The 17782-nt window shown below is 39.1% G+C and overlaps 1 protein-coding gene across 20 annotated transcripts in view; it reads left to right on the top strand.

Annotated features, from left to right (window-relative positions):
• LOC108621302 (tolloid-like protein 2) overlaps window positions 1-17782 on the top strand; it is a 57391-nt gene that overhangs the window by 3114 nt on the left and 36495 nt on the right. For 18 of the 20 annotated variants that reach the window (XR_001916417.2, XR_001916416.2, XR_016269298.1 and 15 more), the window contains 2 exons: window positions 5129-5281; window positions 12252-12314. The gene's annotated coding sequence lies outside the window, so the exon portion shown is untranslated. Of the gene's footprint in view, window positions 1-587; window positions 779-5128; window positions 5282-12251; window positions 12315-17782 lie in introns of all 20 variants that reach the window. The other 2 variants (XM_089464735.1, XM_089464772.1) reach the window with 2 other exon arrangements.

Consider the following 17782-nt stretch of genomic DNA (forward strand, 5'->3'; position numbering starts at 1 on the left):
TAGTTAGCTAAATAACTTTATAGCTTTATACTATTTTATGGATATTCGGTTGTTTGATTGGAGGACATTACAATATTAAACTAGATTTTGAACGTAAAGCATTTATTATATTATTAATTTAACCATTTGCATGGTTTCAATGCGATATATATAAATGCGTGGAGAGCTCATATCGGAATCGAATCATATCGAATCTCACCCTTGTTCACTGATATTCACTTGTCTGACTGGAGGAAAAATTCCAATAGATTTTGTATTATTATGATTACTCTACAATAAACAAGGCGAAAATATATGCATATTAAACTTATTATTTACTGACGCTCGTTTAGTATTTTATATACAATTTATAGAGTTTTTTGTTTACCTCAATATTTCCATTTTATAAATGTATATATTACATTCTAGTTAGCTGTATTAAAGGCATTGTAAATTAATTTCTACTCTATTCAATTTCATGTCATTTTCTACATATATTAAAACACTTAGTAGAGTCCATTTTTTTGTTGTTATAAAACTTCGTAGCCAAGATATACTCACTCAGCTATAACTGCCCTACCTTTGTCTACCTTTTTCCCATTGTCTAGGTCTAGAGCCATTAGCATAGAGCACGTCTTGGCATGGAGCTGGAAGCAGAGGCTTTCATTTTGGTTGGCCTCATTTAGCTGGGCTAATTAGCGAATATCGTGTCGATTTCAAGGGCCCATCATAATTGGCCAAATGCATCCTGGAGGCGCTTTCTTAAGTGCTGCCAATGGCAACGACTGCAAAATGAAAGGTAGGCAGCTCCCGCCCATTAATGACTGTGATAAGGTTGAATCTTTAATAGCTTTTCTAGCTTGCCAGTAAATCAGTCAGTCAGACAGGCATTCAGGCAGTCACTCCGTCAGTCAGTCAGTTCGTTAGACAGTTGGCCTGTTTGGCTGTCTGTCTGTCTCTGTCTCTGCCTGTTTGCTTTCAGCTCTGTCAGCGCCTTGACTTTGTTCCTTGACTCGTTGCCGATTGTTGTTGCTGCCTGACTGCCTCGTCTCTGGCAATAATGGCAATGACAATGACAATGCCAAAGCGCCAGCACTGTTTAGAAATAAATTAAAATTTCATTCAAGTGCTATTCTGACAAAACTTTCTTAATTACAAACGTAGAGCTGTGGCTGCTTCAAATATTGTTTGAAGCCGTTTGTCGTCAATCTATTGCTATCCTTAGCTGGGCTGTAATATCTCGTATTTAAGCAATTGCAGCACACAGATCATGAAAATTGCAATTGCGACTTTTCTGTTTTGTGGCTTGTTTTTGATTTGCTCTACAAAAATATGAAATACTCGGCTAACAATTGCCTGCAAATGACGGACACATTGTTACATTTGATAGTCGAGTGCAGATTTCGCTGCCACAACATCAGCAGAACAATGATAAGCATTCGCAATTTTAACCATGTGCACTGTGTTGGTTGCCCCATTGCCCGAAGGCACAAAAATCCCTCACGCCCACACACTGCGCTGGCTATGCAAAAATAATACACAAATGGTGCACAATAAAAGAAAAACAACAACAACGACAACGACGACGACGTCGACGAGCAGAACCACAGGGTGCCGAACGAGAGCAACAAGCGCAGCGCACTCACACAATTACTCTGGAAACAATAGGTGCACTTGAATACAAATTTTGTTCGTCTGGCAAATACCCTGCAAACTGCTTTCAAATGGTAGTAGAGCTATTAAAACCAATATCGATAGCAATCATTGATCGATAGACTTTATTTGAACAAGCTCCACTTTAGTTTGATGCTTCCCCTAAGGGAAGGGGTTAGCTCAAATAACATTTGAAACTGACTCTCTCTTTCCTTCCTGATAAATAATTCTTATTTATGTTTTATTTATTCATTTTTTAAATAAAAATGTATTCTTACGTTATGTTTGTTTGTTATATATATCATTTAATGAAAAATTTATTTATTTAATTTTATCTTTTAATAAACTAAAAATTACTGCTTTTATGTATTATTTATTTAATATTATTCCTGATCCTTTTATTTAACAGATTAATAAAAATAATTTTAGTGACGCTGTGATACCTAATTTATTTACAAGTTTTAGTTTTATCTTTTTAATAAGTTAAATATATTTTGTTTTCATTAATTAGCTCATATTTTGGCTGAAATTAAAAATAATAAATAATTGAAAATAATTATTCTTAAAAATTAAATAATTTACGGCTCAATAATTAATCAATCAATTAATCTATAGAGTGCAATCTTGGTGGGAATAAAGTCAATTATATGAATTGGCTATGTGGTAACCATCAATTTGATATTCAGTGCCCAAAACTTATTGTATGCTCAATACATCCTCTTTCACTTGAACTACAGGGTATATAAAGCCGCAGCAACGCATACATAAACAGAAACCTAGTCGCTTTTGGAGCGTACTTGGTGTGCACTTAGATGAAAATGACAGCAGAAACAACAGCATCAGCAACAACACCAACAACAGCAAGAACAACAGCAACACCAACAACAGCAACACCACCAACAACAAAAACAACAGCAACAGTCGACCATGTCGAGTAATGACAGCAGTCGCATTTAACAATGGGGGCACTGGCTAAGCAGCGGCCACGCCCACTCATGCTACCAGAGGCGCTGCTGTCATTCATTCATCCATTCATGCGCTCCACTTGTGCAGCACTGGACGCAACCGGCTGCCGTGTGTGTGTGTGTGTGTGTGTGTTCAGTGGGTGGGTGTGTTTGGTGGGAGGCTGCAGCTGTGTCATTGTTGTTGTTGTTGTTGCTATTGTTGTTGGGGCAACACACTTAAGTGGTCGCTTAGAGTGTGCCACGTTTTGTGTGTAGTTGCTTGTTTATGAATAAAAAATAGTTATTTGCAAAACGTTTAGCAACAGCAGGAGAGCCAGAACGTGAACGCAGCAGGATGTGGAGCCAAAGGCGATATGACAAGTTCGCATATGTACATACATATGTAAGTAACTCGTATACACACATGCATTTCCATACACAGAGATATCAGTATGTGTGTGTATATATTTATAAAGAGAGTTGTTTAGGGCTAAGATACTTTGGTACTTTTTTAATTAAATGTCAGAAAATGACGCTGTTCACAGCAAACGGGCATCTTTATTATGCTCCCTGTGTGTGTGTGTGTGCGAGTGTGTGCGTGTGTGGCAATTCAATTGTGGTCTCCGGCCACAGAAGCGCACCCGAGAGTGCCATAAGCTGGCCTACAGCGATGAGCCAAGATAATTGTTACGTCATTAAGCGGTGTCTGCAAAAACACATTAAAAAATAAATAAAATAAAACAAAGTCCAATATAAAGTAAAGGAAAACAAACTTCAAATTAATTCAGATTGTTTCTTTTAATAGAAATATAACTAAACAGTGGAGCAATTTTATGGGTTTGACAATTAAATACAAATTCGCAGCGACAAATGCGGCAAAGCGTAAACAAGCGAATTGGTAAAAGGTGAACAGAAAAAAAAGCAACAACAAATGTCTGCGGTGCGAGCATAACTGTAAAAAGGGCGCTGCTGGTTGGCAGCAATAGCAGCGGCAGCAGCGCAGCAGCCGCACCATAGACAAACTCGCGTCATGCTGGACTCGCTGAGCTCTTTCTGTCGCGCTCTTATTCAATGGTATATGGCGAGCAGCGCAGGCGCGCTCTCTTACTCTCGCTTACTCTCTTCCTTGGCTTACTGCGTGCTCTCGGTCTGTAGCTGCTCTTACGCTTCGTGTGCTTGTGTGTTTGTGGTGTATGTGTGGGTGGGTGGCTGGGTGTGTTGGTTGTGTGGGTGCAGTTCCTCATTGGCGCAGCCAATGCTGGTATTTTTTTTTCTTGTATATTTTTTTGGCAATGTCAATGTAACTTTTATCCAACTGACGCTTCACTGGTTTCTTTTACTGCATCAGCAGAGCCACCGCCTGCGTCTCAGTCGTTTGTGGCGCTGATTTAAATGGTGCTGATAAGGCGGCATTATGATTCGAACTGTTCCCAGCTACAGCCGTCACATAACACGTTCAGCCTACGCGCTGCTTACGTGTATGTGTGTGTGTCTGCGCGTCTGAGTGTGTGAGTGTGTGGGTGAGTAGTTCTGGCATGCCTTCGGGCGCATAAGTTTACAATTGACTTTTAACGATATGGTACACACATGTGTATGCGCGCGCGTGTGTGTGTGCCTGTGTCTATGTCGGTGTCTGTGTGAGTGTGCGAATTTATGCTTTATCATTTATTGTTAGTGGAACTTGCAGACGTCAGCCCAGCACCAGCCACGCCCCGTGTTGTCTATGCTGCGTGCGGCCATTTTGTTGCCATGTTGCCATTGATTGCTGTCACTTTTGTTGTTGTTGCTGCTGCTGTTCTGATAATATGCTGTGCCTTTGTTTTCGTAGCAATAAAAATTGGTTGTAATTTAGTCGCACGTGTGTGTGTGTGTGTGTGTGTGTGTGTGTGTGTGTGTCTATATGTGTGCTTGTGGAGATTGATACGCGCTGCGCTTTGTTTTGTTGCCGTCTTGCCTTCGTCTTTTTTGGTTGGCTGACTACGTCTCTACATGTCTCTGTCTATACCCAATTAATTCCATTGATATGCGTGTTTCATTTCGCTCATTCCTTTTGCTATATTTGTGCTGCATACTCTGCGGCTGGCCGCAATTTGCATAGTCTTTTGGGCAATTATGGAGGCTGCGTTACGTGAGCAGCATAATTGACCAGCTTGGCTAGGCTCGTTAGGTAGCCGACTTAATAGGAATCGTATGTCGACTCCACTGTATATGTAATGTATATATCTACCTATATATATATATGTGTGCATTCAAATATTTATTTTGCTGTCAGTTACAAATGTATGCTAGTATTGCAACGTGTTGGCAAACACATAAAATTTGCAAAAATTACATTACCCCCGGCAAAGGATTGCGAAAAGCAGGAGCAGCAGCAGCAGCAGCCGCTTCATCATCAAGGATCGTTGGCTGGCAGACATTGCCTTTTGTGCGGCGCCAATTTGCATTTGCATCCAACTCGAGCTGGGTGGCAGCAGTTGCTCTACTTCGTTTATCTCCACTCACATTTCTCAACCTGACTCTCTCTCTTTCTCTCTTTTTCCATTTCGTTGCAGGCAGCAATTTTAGCATTGGAACAAAAGACTTTTTCTCTCTGGCTGCATTCTTTCCATTTTGGTACAACTGAAGCAATTAACTGAAAATGTAGCGCTGGCAAGGACATGGCCAAAGTGAAACAGCAAATGCCATGCGATGCTACGAGCATAAATGTAAGTATGAGGGGAAATGCATGTCGGGCTGTGGGCGTGAGTGTGGGTGCAGGGCGGTGGGCGGAAGGCGGAGGGCGGAGGGGATATGTGCCTGTGCGTGCATCTTGGCTAATTGCCTGGGTTATGCGCAGCGGCTAGAATCAATAGAGCAAGCTGTGAAAGCAGACAGAAAGCGCCGCAGCTGAAACTGTTTGAAAGTACAATTCAGTTTCATTTGCTTTCCATTTGCTGCAGCGTTGCATTAAGTCGGCGGCAGCAGAGAGTTTCAGCTTTCAGCTGCTGCCCTCAATATCAGTCCTTTATATGTATATATGTATGTGTGTAAACGTGTGTGTGTGTGTGTGCAAGAGTGTTTGTTTGTCTGTTCACTGGCATCGGATTTTGTTATCACTGCTCTGCCTAGCCCTGCAGGCATTTGTCATTCTCATAGCTTACACTTACAATATATGCAAGACAGCCTTTGTTTGCTGCACTAATCAACTGATCTGAATGCAGGACACGCCCCTCAAAGGACTACAAAAGATGTCTGGGTGTGAGCAATGCTAACTACATGACTCCAGGGCACGTTCTTATTGAATAACCGCACCGATTGCAGCACCCCGAATCTGAATAACAATAAAACGTTTCGGCTTTACGTATTCTTATTCTCCGCCCCATTCTTCTGATAAGCTTCTGAAAGCAACTATGAAATATTATTCCTTTCTAATTGTTTAGCCAGCATCTTGTTTTACAATATATAATAGATAAATTTATATTTATGAATCATTGGCTTGGGTTTGAGAGATGCTTTTACTGAAAATGGGAAAATAGTATATTACAGCCAAAAGGAGTTCTTATAGACTCCATAAAGTATTTAAGTGCTTGAAAAGAATGACGATTTGAGTCGGACATCCATTCGTCTAGCAGCAGATGAAGGCATGGCAGACCGCTAAAGTATATATATATATTTGATCGATTGAGAGCTGCTTTTACTGAAATCGGGAAATTAGTGTATTACAGACTCCATGAAGTATTTCAGTCGTCCCTCCGTCCGTCCATGCATTCGTCTGTTCACTCCGGTTTTCGTCTTTTCATATATATGCGTCGATCTCAGAACCCATTTCAATTATTTATATACTTTTTTATACATTAAATAAAATCATTAAAATCAGTTTAGCGACATAGAATGTATTAAACCAATGAAGAGCTTGTATTTTAGATGTGATATAATTAAAATAGCTGATTGAACCTGGCTTAGGGTATTTTCTAGTCAGGCAACTCCAAAGTTGAGTTAGCTTACTTCATTTATTCATTTCTTTATAATACTATTGTTAAGTGATATAATTTACCTTGGCGCACCTTGCTAATTTTAATAGCGATTGCAATATTTTCTTAATCAATCTAGAATAAACTTAAAACAGAATTAATAAAGAATTAAATATAATTAAAATACTTTTAGCCGCTATAGTGTTGATTACAATTGAGTTTTTATTAATATTTATATATAGATAGATGGATAGATAGATAGAAAATATGGACAGTAAGATGGCCATTGCACAAATCCAATATACTCAATTCACTTTCGTGAATGAGTGTAACTAGGCCTTTACATTAAGGCTAGAAAACAGAATTAATAAAGTTATCAAAATTCTATTAGCCCTTGTAGTGTTAATATCAATTTAGTTTAACTTAATCTGCTGTTATGATTTAGACCTTCAAGATATACAAATAGTTACCCAAACACCTTAATATTAAAGTTGTTTTCAACTAAAAGTTTGCCAAGGCAGCAACTTGGGCTCCAATCCGGCAGGAGGAAGAACTTGCTGTGTTGCTTAACACTTTTATTGTAAAATTGAAATTTGATTTGCTTTTTAATACAACGTCAGCAGGAGCCGGGATAACGTTGACTTTGTGCCGGGTCATGTCCCAATCACTTTTACAACTTTTACGTAATATCCTTTGGGCTGCGTGGCTAATGTTGTTGCCAGGTCCACAACAACAGTAAAAGCGACAACAACAGCAAATCGAGCTAACACTAGGCGACAACAACAATGTTAAGGATAGTAAAGCTCAGGTACAAAATTTCTGGCACAAAAGAAACGTCAGCTAGGACACAAGAGCAGCAGGAGCAGCAGCGGCAGCTGGATAACAGCTCGATGGCACAAAGGCCAGGCACAAGTGCACCACATTCTTCTGGGTGGTGTCGCTTTTGGTGGCTTCTCAACGAGCTAAACAAGCGCCGCCAGCTGCGGCAGGGCGGCTCCGTTTCGAGTTTGCGGCGGCTTCATTGGCTGCATTTGAAATGCCAGGCAATGAGGCATATAATCTGAACGAGCTAACGTGGCGTGGGGGCGTGGCTGCAATTGTGAATGTGGGCGGCACAGTGGACAGCAGCGAAGGCGGCATAGAGTTGACACAAAGGCAAGACTGCAAGGCTGAGGCGTTGGTTGGCTTCTCTTCCACAAGCAGCGGTTGATAATGCAGGTGTATGCGTGTATGTGTGTGTGTGTGTGTGTGCGTGCGTGTTGCAAGTGACCTTCTTTGCATGTGACACACACGCGGCCTACACGTGCCTCGGATACCTGAGCCAGTTCTTCGTTCCGGTCGGCGTGCATTCGTTAACCAAGACTTCAGCTACAGCTTCGCTTGTATCCCGTATATGGCACATGCATCATGTAACACGGCACGTAAATTCGTAATAAATTTGGAATTATGTGGCACATTTGGTGGCTCTGCTCCTGCTGCTGCGGCAGGGGCTGAAGGCCAAACAATTTGCAACTTGCACTTTGATAATTTATGTTGCCTACGCCCAGTTCTAGTCATACATCAAATGTGTGAGTCTGTATATGTGTGTGGTTGGGTCTATGTGTGTGGGTGTGGATATGGATTGCCACAGACGGCCTTTCAGTTTTTCAATTTGAGCCATCTTCAGCAGGGAGCACACAAACAGCATGCCATGAAAATGGATTATGCCGCACGTCAAGGATATCACCGGGCTGTTTATATTCCGACAGCCGCTGTCAGCAGCCAACTGCATCAAGTATTCAGGGCCCACACTCGTATCCATATCACACAGAATAATCCCATCCATCCATTCTCGATCCACAAGTGTTGGCTACCATCGGCTAATTGCACTCATTAAAGCGGTATTCATCGATTCGAGTTGCCGTCAGCTCAATTGGGCAGATGCAATTGCAATTGGAGCTGCAACTGCTCCAGCTGCTGCTGCTGTCACAGACATATGCAATTACCCAATGCGATTGACATACGTAATTGATTTAAACGCATGTTTGATACTCACTGTGAAACGCAATTCGATTTTCGATTGCATCGCATCACATTTCATTTGAACCTTTACACATCCAAATGGATTTTCGGTTTATTTATATCTGCATACGAACTGAAGAGCGAGAATTTCAAATATATTGTACATGAATACAGATTTATTGTGCTAGGAATTTGTTTTATTATATTTAAAATGTTAATTCTGTAATATAATTAAAATTAACATTATTAAATTATGTATTTTATGCTTATAATATTTAAATAAGACAAAGACATCAATTGACTAACAGATTTTGGTTTCTATTTAATAAACCTACTTAACATACATTTGAGTTTTAGATTGATTTTAAGTAATAATCAAATTGGAAAATGGCCAAACTTTAACTGAGCAGCTAACAAAAGTGAAAATATATCATAAATATCATATATGAATTTTATATTATTATAAAAAAAAAAAAAATGATATAAGAACATTTTAAATTATTTTATTTTTAACAATATAAATATATTTATATATATTTTTTAACAATATATATATAAATATATATATATATATATATATATATATATATATATATATATATCTATATATATATATTTATATATATATTGTTAAAAAATATATATAAATATATTTATATTGTTAAAAAATAAAATAATTTAAAATGTTCTTATATCATTTTTTTATATATATATATATATATATATATATCCCCTATATATATATGTATATTATTTTTTAAATATTAATTTTATATAATTTAGTAATTTTTCTTCATTTTGTTGTGCTCTGTTCGCCTTGCCGTCCGTCCGTCTACCCGCATTAACGTAAACCGTATGATGCGCGTTTCATCTATTATCTATGATAAAAACTTTGACCTCAATTTTTCCTAATTGACCTAAATATTTTGCTGAAGCTAAATTTCCCATTGCTGCATAATGAAATATATTATATAATTTGTCTCTCCGGTTCATATATGTATTTATGTAAAAGCATTTATATGCATTCGATTCCCCTGTTTCTCGCAAATCGCCTGAAGTGCTGAAATTTATTCCGTTTCCTGCATAGCAAAACAGTTGATTATCAATTATAAATAATATTCAAACATATATTGTCAATATAAATGCAGACTGTGAAATGCAGCTTGAAGCGTTTACATTTTACACTGAAAAAGAGTATTAATGCAGGGTATATTGATGTGGCTACAGGACAAAGCCCAAATTATATTTATTTGGTTTACAACTGGACGACATTTTTTCTTTTACTAGTTGAACCTTTGGAGAAATGATAGAAAATTGTTTTTTCATTTTAAGTAAAAATTTCTAAAAAGAATTAACCAATCGAACGGCAAATTATTTAAGGTAATCATAATAATCATTAAAAATAAATTTATTGAGTATATTTTTTTCTTTCAATGTATCAACAAAATTGATTTATTTTATTTATTTTTATTAATATTTAATATAATAGTACATTTCATTTTTTCTTTATATCTGTTATTTTATCTATTATTAATGAAAGTCAAATTTCTAGATATGAAATATTTGTTCATAGTGTTTAACTATTATTTTTTAAACCAAATTTGCAAATCGGAAATATTTTTTGTTTAATTTTAAATAATTTATGACATTTTTTTATTGATTCATTTTTAAGAAATGTTAGCTTCGAAACTTCTTATGGAAAATACCTTAGTTTTAAGGAATACGGAATAAAATGTTTATGGTCTTAATTTAATAAATATCCTAGATATCGATAGGGTATTTCCAAGTTGAGCTTACTCCAATATAAATTGAGTAATAAATTGCAATAAATGCAAGAACTTTTTTCATTTAAATAGATAAACGTACACACACTAACCAGTGTGTGAGTTTTTTTTTTAGTTCATTAATTTTGCATTCCCATAAATTAATTTTCGATTTGTTGCTATGCAATGCAGCTGCAGTTAGGATTTTGACCCCGAGTTTTCACAGCATCGTGGAAAAATATTGGAAAATCTATATAGTACATACATATGTATATGTAGTAGCCACCCGCAGCATACCATTTCTTTTCAGTCCGCTCGCTTGGCCTCACGTCAGCAGAGAAATTGATTAAATTTGTTGATGGAATTGCATTAAATTTGCTGACTTGGCTGTGATTCCATTAGCGTGGTTTAATGGGAACCAATTTGAATGCTGGTCAATAGACTGCACACAGGAACCGCTTGACGGCAATTTATGCGCCGTTTTATCATAATTATTGCTGGAAACAAATGCTTCATGTGGTATGCGGGCTTTATTGATTTGACACTGTATACGAGCTGGCCAGATCTAAGCCGAAATGGGGGGCTGGGCAACATTTTTGGCAGCCAGTGAATGTGGCATTGCTGGTCGTTGTGGTTGTTGTACGTACATTGAGAAATAATAAATGGAAAACAAAATGAAAACAAGCCAGAACAGCAAAAATTTTAAACAATTTCGTTTGTGCCACACGGCAAAAACCTATCGAGCGGCATGGGCGAGCTGAATGCGGGCTAGGAATGGCATTCTAATCGGATTTTGTTGCAGCTGTGGCCAGAGCTGCCATAGATGCTGCTGGCAGAGCCAAACAAAAGCTTTGCCAGGGAAATTGATATCGAGAGCAATTTGGCACCATTGTGGCTAGCCGGAGTGGGAGCTGGGTTCTGGTGGGGTCAAGCCGTATGGTTTAAGGTATTTCAATTCGAGCTGTCTGTCTAACGGTGCGTATGCGCAATTGCATAATCTTTGATGTCAGCATCTGATCGAAGGGTATTTGGGGGAGGGGAGGCGGGGCACTGCAGCCTGACGTTGATGAATACAGCCATGGTGATAAATTCAATTATATGATGCCACGAGCATGGGCCATAACTCAGTGCCGAGCTGACAATGAATATGCTGAGGGAGGGGCAGGGCGGAAGACCTCGACGAAACTCTTTACTTTGCCACCTAATATCTACTCGACTATGGGCTTTAAAGTGTTGCCTGGGAATTGTCGGAGAGAAGCAGCAGCAGGAGCAGGAGCGGGAGCGGTAGCGACAGACACGCTCAATGAAATGGCACATGGAACACACATTTACACACACACAGTTAGAAAGGCATAGCGGGCCGAGAAAAAGGCAAACAACATGAAATAAATGTAATAAATTTTAAACATAGAGATGATAAATTGCTCTGGGATTTCAGCTCAAAGTGCTGCCAATGCCGAGCAGCTGTCTGAAGGCGCCTCATGCCGGCAGAGCAGCTACACGCTCTAGCGTTCGCATCCTGCTCAACATTTTTACAATTTGTTTGCGGCTTCGCTTGTCCCTCGTTTGCCTCAAACTCCAGCCACTGGCACCACATGTGTCTATGTGCGTGTGTGTTGTCTGTGTTGTTGCTATTTTCTTTTTTTTTTTTTATCTATTTGGCCGCATGCTTTGCTGTCGTTATTTAAGTCTCTTTCGCCTTTGAAATTGATTTGACGCTTGGCTTTTATTTACTGTGCTCTACGCATGCCTTTGACACGACTCCGACTGGCAATTTAACTTCACAGCAGGCAGGCAGGCAGGCAGACTGGCAAATGTTGCACTTAAGTTTTCATGGACTGCAGCTGGATTTGTTTGAGTTGTAGTTAGCTGCTGCCAGTGCAAATAGCAACTTGAAGTCTCCTATGCAGTTGACAAACGCGATTGATTGAGTTGAATATTTTCTGTTTGTATTCTTGCAGAAACTTCAAGCCTTCCGTGATTAGGACGTGGTGTACCTAAGTGCTCTAAATGCAGACGATATGGTGAGTATGACGAGAGTGTATATATATATATATGTATATAAAGAGTGTAGCTTTACTATGACCCTAATCAAAAATCAACTTTCGACTCAAGTGCACTCAGCTTGCCCGCAAGTGCCGAAAAGTATTGCCTACTTTTTGGGGCAGCTCTCACCTGGGACAGAAGTGAGTGAATTAGCTGCAGAAAACTGATGCTGTGCAAAGTGAAAGTTTCTCTTGTTGCCACAGAGCTGGACATACAAACATCCGCACACATCCGCACATACGCTCAACCAATACACAATGCACAAGGCGCTCATGCAATACGTATACGCCGCATATGCCCCAAACGATTAGCAAGTGCATTGCATATTTATGCACAGCAGCATTTTAAATTTTCTAAAATGTGCATGGCATAACAAGGATGCTTTAAGAGACACACATACACACGCACACACACAGAGCAGGCTTATAAACAGATATATAGCAACAATTATGTTTGTTGAAAAATCTAAAAGCTGACAAAAAGCTGCACTAAGTTCTCTAATTAAAAACTACAAATTATTTTGTGCCATCATAAGTAGCTTTATGTGCACACACACACACACACGCACACCCATGCACAAGGCCAGACAACACGCAATGATATTCAGTGTGGCAACAAAAGCCAAATTTAAATTACCATTTGTCATAAAGGCAACAGCCAGTGGCAGCAGCTGCAATACGCATGCACAGCTACAGTTACGTCTCGCTAATTTCCACAGCCCGTAGCAGCTGATGATGTTTACTGCTATAGAGGAATGCGATGATGATGTTGTTGTTGTTTTTGTAGTTGCTGTTGCTGTTGCTGTTGGGCCTGGACTCTGATGGCATGCACATGCATATTGCATATGCATGCAACACGACAGAGTCGACAGACTCGACTGACAGCCAGGCAGGCAGCCAGTCATGCATGCCACGCCCACTTGCTGATGCCGCATCGTAATGCATTTTATTGCCAGTGAGATGGAGGACAGCAAAATGTCTGCGCAAAAAATGCGCAAAATTTCAAACAGTCCAAATGAAATTGTACTCGGACTATTTATTTTCTGTTGAATTTTTGTTTGTTTGGCAAATGTGGAACAGCTTGAAGGCAATGCAATGCCACGCCCACAATGTCAAACAGATTGCGCATTCATACGCACCGTTGTCCAGTCAGCTGCTAATTTCGTTATTTGTGCAGTATTTAACACTTGATTGCAATTCACTTACAGCCTGCGGCTGCAGCGAACATTTTAATTGACTTAAGCAGCAAATAGGTTAGTCAGTCAGCTAGTTAGTCAGTTAGTTGATCAGCTAGTTAGTCACACAGTTAGTCAGTTAGTTGGTAGAGCTGCTTCTTCTGCCGTCTATCACTGTCTACTCGTGTGGCTCACGCTAAATTTATGCAACGAGCTCGCGGGTGTTGGAGCGCAGATAGTATTTGCTCTACTTATTGTTGTTGTTGTTGTTGTAGTTGTTGTTGACGTTGTTGATGTGGCTGTAGCTGATGCAGCAGCTGCTCCTCTTGTTTAGTGCACTTTTTTGCTCAGCTTCCATTAACTATGCTTCATAGTCAGCTTCAAAGTATTTCACTATGTAGTTAGGTAGATAGATATACATAGATGTCTATATATACAGATATATCTATAAAAAACATTCACTTCTATTTATTTTGTACTACTTCATCTGCTTTTGGCTTTTAGTTAAATAATTTTACTAATTAAAGATGAAGCACTAAAGAGAATGGTTTCAATTGAAAGTGAAAAGGCCAAAGCATTATATTTTATACCGTTATCTCCTCTCTAACGTATGGCTGACAAAGTGCCTTTGACTTTATGTTCCGCAACACTTAAGCACAGGCACAGCTGAAAGCCGTTTAACCCGCCAGTTTGAAGAGATTAAATTTAACTTCCTCACCTCGTAAGTCGTTAAGCCAATGACCGTAGCACCTCTATTATAGGGCGACAGAGTTGTGAGCACTTGACGCTTTTTTCTCTGCTCTTTACATTGTGCATTCAATGTGTTCACGCTCTCTCTCTCTCTCTCTCTCTCTCTGATATTATTACTCTATATGAGCTGCTTGAGTATATAGCTTAAATTAATTTATTTTTTGCACTTAATTTTAATATTTAAATCGACAAATTGTCATTTTATGTTTAATTATGCCACTCATTATTTGAATTTAGTTTCATCCTAGTTAGAGTATTTCTTAATCGATGTTTTACCTAAGCTTCCCTTCTCTTTTTTCACAGCGCTCTTTTGCTTTGCTTATTTTGCAGTCTCTGCATTTTTTCTTTTTTTTTTTTCTGCGCTTACTTTGAAGTGGTTTCTGCGCTTTGGTTGCCTCTAATTGGCTGTGGCTGGCTTTTAATTTTTCTTGCGTCTTTTTTTTTTTTCTCCACCATTTTTGCTCGTTGCGTTCCGGATGGCAAATGCATTTGGGGCAGCGAGAAAAGCAGCAGTAACTGCAGCTGCAGCAGCTGCTGCTTCAGCTTTAAGTGAGCGCATTAAAACACAGAACTCTGGCTGACAAATTGCCCGACTGGACGGGGACATAATTACACTCCAAATGTCTCCATATGACTGTGTGTGAGGGTGGCTGTGCATGTGTGTGTGTCCGAATGCATAGCAAAACTAATTGCAAAATGGAAATGCAAATGGAATGGCTGGCAGCCAACAGCCAACAGCTACCAACAGCAACAGCAACAGCAGAATTGCAACAGCAGCAGCAGCAACACATCAAATAGAAGCATTGCAGCAACAGAAGCAGTACAAACAACGAATGAATGTGAGTGTGCATATGTGTGTGTATGTGTGCCTGGTGTGTCAGTCACCCACTAATGCAAATGCATAGCACCAACATTCGAAATGACAAAACAAATGTCGCTCTATTTGGGTTCTACTGTATTATTTTGTCGCACATTTGCTTCACACTCGCTGCAATTAAAATCCACAACTAGGTGCTTCAATCTGAGTGTGTAGATACGTATATACTATACGTATGTAAGTGATGCATTTTCGTATCTGTGTGCTTTAGCTGTAGATAGCATACAAAAGACTCGTCCAAGTATCTTGTGAGTTGCCCTGCTCGCTTCCCACTGCGGTTGATTCGCTTACTGTTGCCTGTATGTGTATATAACATATAACTATATTGCATTTAAAGAATACATATATATAGACGGACGGACGGATGAACGGACCTTCTATCTGATGGACAGAGTTAAATCGACTCAGCTCATCGTACTGATCATAAATAGATATACATACTTTATAGGGTCTGCTAGGCCAACTTCTGCCTGTTTCATAAATTTAATAATGCCATTATACCCATGAATTCCCATTTTCAATGGGTTCTGAATATATATGTATGAATAGTAAATTATTAATTCAAGCCAACAGACATAATATTTAAAAGAAATGAAAGCATTTAATATAATTTATTAATTTATGTATTTCTTAATGGAATGACATACAAGTATGTTTATTAAAGAAATTTGAGCCCTTGATTTATAGTAATAAATCATTATCTATATTTTATTATTGAATATCGCTATATGCATACATGTATGACTATTGCTATGCCAATAAGCCTTAAATATGGTAGAAACTTGATCAATATTATTGTTGTTACTCTCTTCCTGATACTCTCTTAAGGCGCTCCGTTTTTCGTATTGCCTCAAGTCACGAATGTTTCTCATTTCGTACCTGTCTCTTAATTTGATTTTTTACCTGAGTTCAGTGAGTAGTTTTCTTCCGTAGGAATTCTAATTATGTATTTCTAGATATTTTTGACACATTCAAATTTTCTTGTTTGTTGTTGTATTTCGTATTTGTGAAGCCCCTTTTCGTATAGATAACACAATTATGAACCGATCTATTGTGTGGGTTTGACTATCCTATAGTGTATTTAGCATCTGTTTCTGTTATGGAGCTCTGACAAGTAGTTAGTTTAGATGGGAGTATAGATTGTAGTGATATATTCTCAAATTTGAAAATAATAGAGAAGTAACCGACCACAGACAGCTTGGCTGAGCATGTTGAGTATATATATATATATATTCATGAATAGCTCTACGATAATTTATTTGATTAGTTAGTTGCTTTTTACCCATTTCGATATTTGTGAATTTTTCAGACAGTCAGTATACCCTTGTACTTCTTGAACTTCTTAGAAGTGTGCTCTTCAAGCACTAAAATTCAAGCATAATTATGAGAGTTCAAGCTACATACGTTTCAATTTGGACAGCCTACTTCCCAGGAGGTTGAGGTTGCTTCCACATCTTCCAGGTGCGCTTGTCAAACATTTTCCCACTCCCGCTCACCGCCTCCCCTCTTCCTAGCTCTATTTGATGAGTGTCTGTAATAAAAAGAATGTTGATATGCTACAAGAAGCAACCGCAGAGCAAAGGAACTCAACAGACATTGCCCTTTCCTTGACACCACCTACTTCCGGACAATCAACAAGAGCACACACACACACACACATACTTATATATGTACACACAGTCGCATATTTACCTAGTTACGCATATGTCTAACTGGCATTAGTGCAGCATTGCAGACATTTCCACACAGCAAAACGAAAATGTTGCTAAGCAAATGGGCAAAGGGGTAACAGGGCAGCTGGTCAGTTGGGCAGTTGGGACAGTTGGCGTAGTTGGGGCAGTGGAGGCCAATTTTGGGGCTGGCCTCAATGGTAGAGGACACTCAATGCGTTAACGGCAAGTGACACGTGCGTGTGTGTCTGTCTGTGTGTGTGTGTGTGCCTGTTTGTGGTTTGGAATTTTACGTTGATTACGAGCACTTTATGCGTCCGTGTTACGTGTGGGCGTTGTGCCCAGTTCTGTTGGCGTTGCTTCTGTTGCGGCTGCTGTTTTGTGGCGATGTCTGTTTACCATCAGCTGAACATGACAATGACAACTATGCGTTCATTGTTGCAATTTTTACTTTATTATCAGCGCCTGTAATCGCCGCAAGGACAACTCTACGCACACACGCACACACCCACCCACACACACACGCACATTTTGTGTTAGATAACCCCCCGAGACAATAGTGAAAATGGATAAATGAGTTTCATTCATTGCCTGTTCTGTTATTGACGTAGCTCGGGTTCTGGGCGTTCGGCATTTTGTTATATTTTGAAATATGTATGTGCTGCGGCCTAAGAATGTGGGCGTGGCATGCTGGCTAAGCTAATCTAATGCACTTGACGATAATTTATTATTATTCACAGCGAACGCGCTTTGCTGCCAAAATGAGTTATGGGTGCTAAACATGTTCTAAAAGCTCTCGGCCTAACGGCACAGTTGCGACAAGCTGTCAAAAGCTGTAGACATATTAACAGCAAAAAAGCTTATGAGTGCGCACGAGACAAAAGTGTAAGGAACTCAACTAACAGCTTTTTGTGTTAAGCTTTTGTACGTCCTGAAAAGCTCAGATTATGTAAAAGGGATTTCAAATTAACATAA

The sequence above is a fragment of the Drosophila arizonae genome, chromosome 2 (assembly GCF_054131065.1).
Source record: "Drosophila arizonae isolate 15081-1271.41 chromosome 2, UAZ_ARI_1.0, whole genome shotgun sequence".
Taxonomy (NCBI): domain Eukaryota; kingdom Metazoa; phylum Arthropoda; class Insecta; order Diptera; family Drosophilidae; genus Drosophila; species Drosophila arizonae.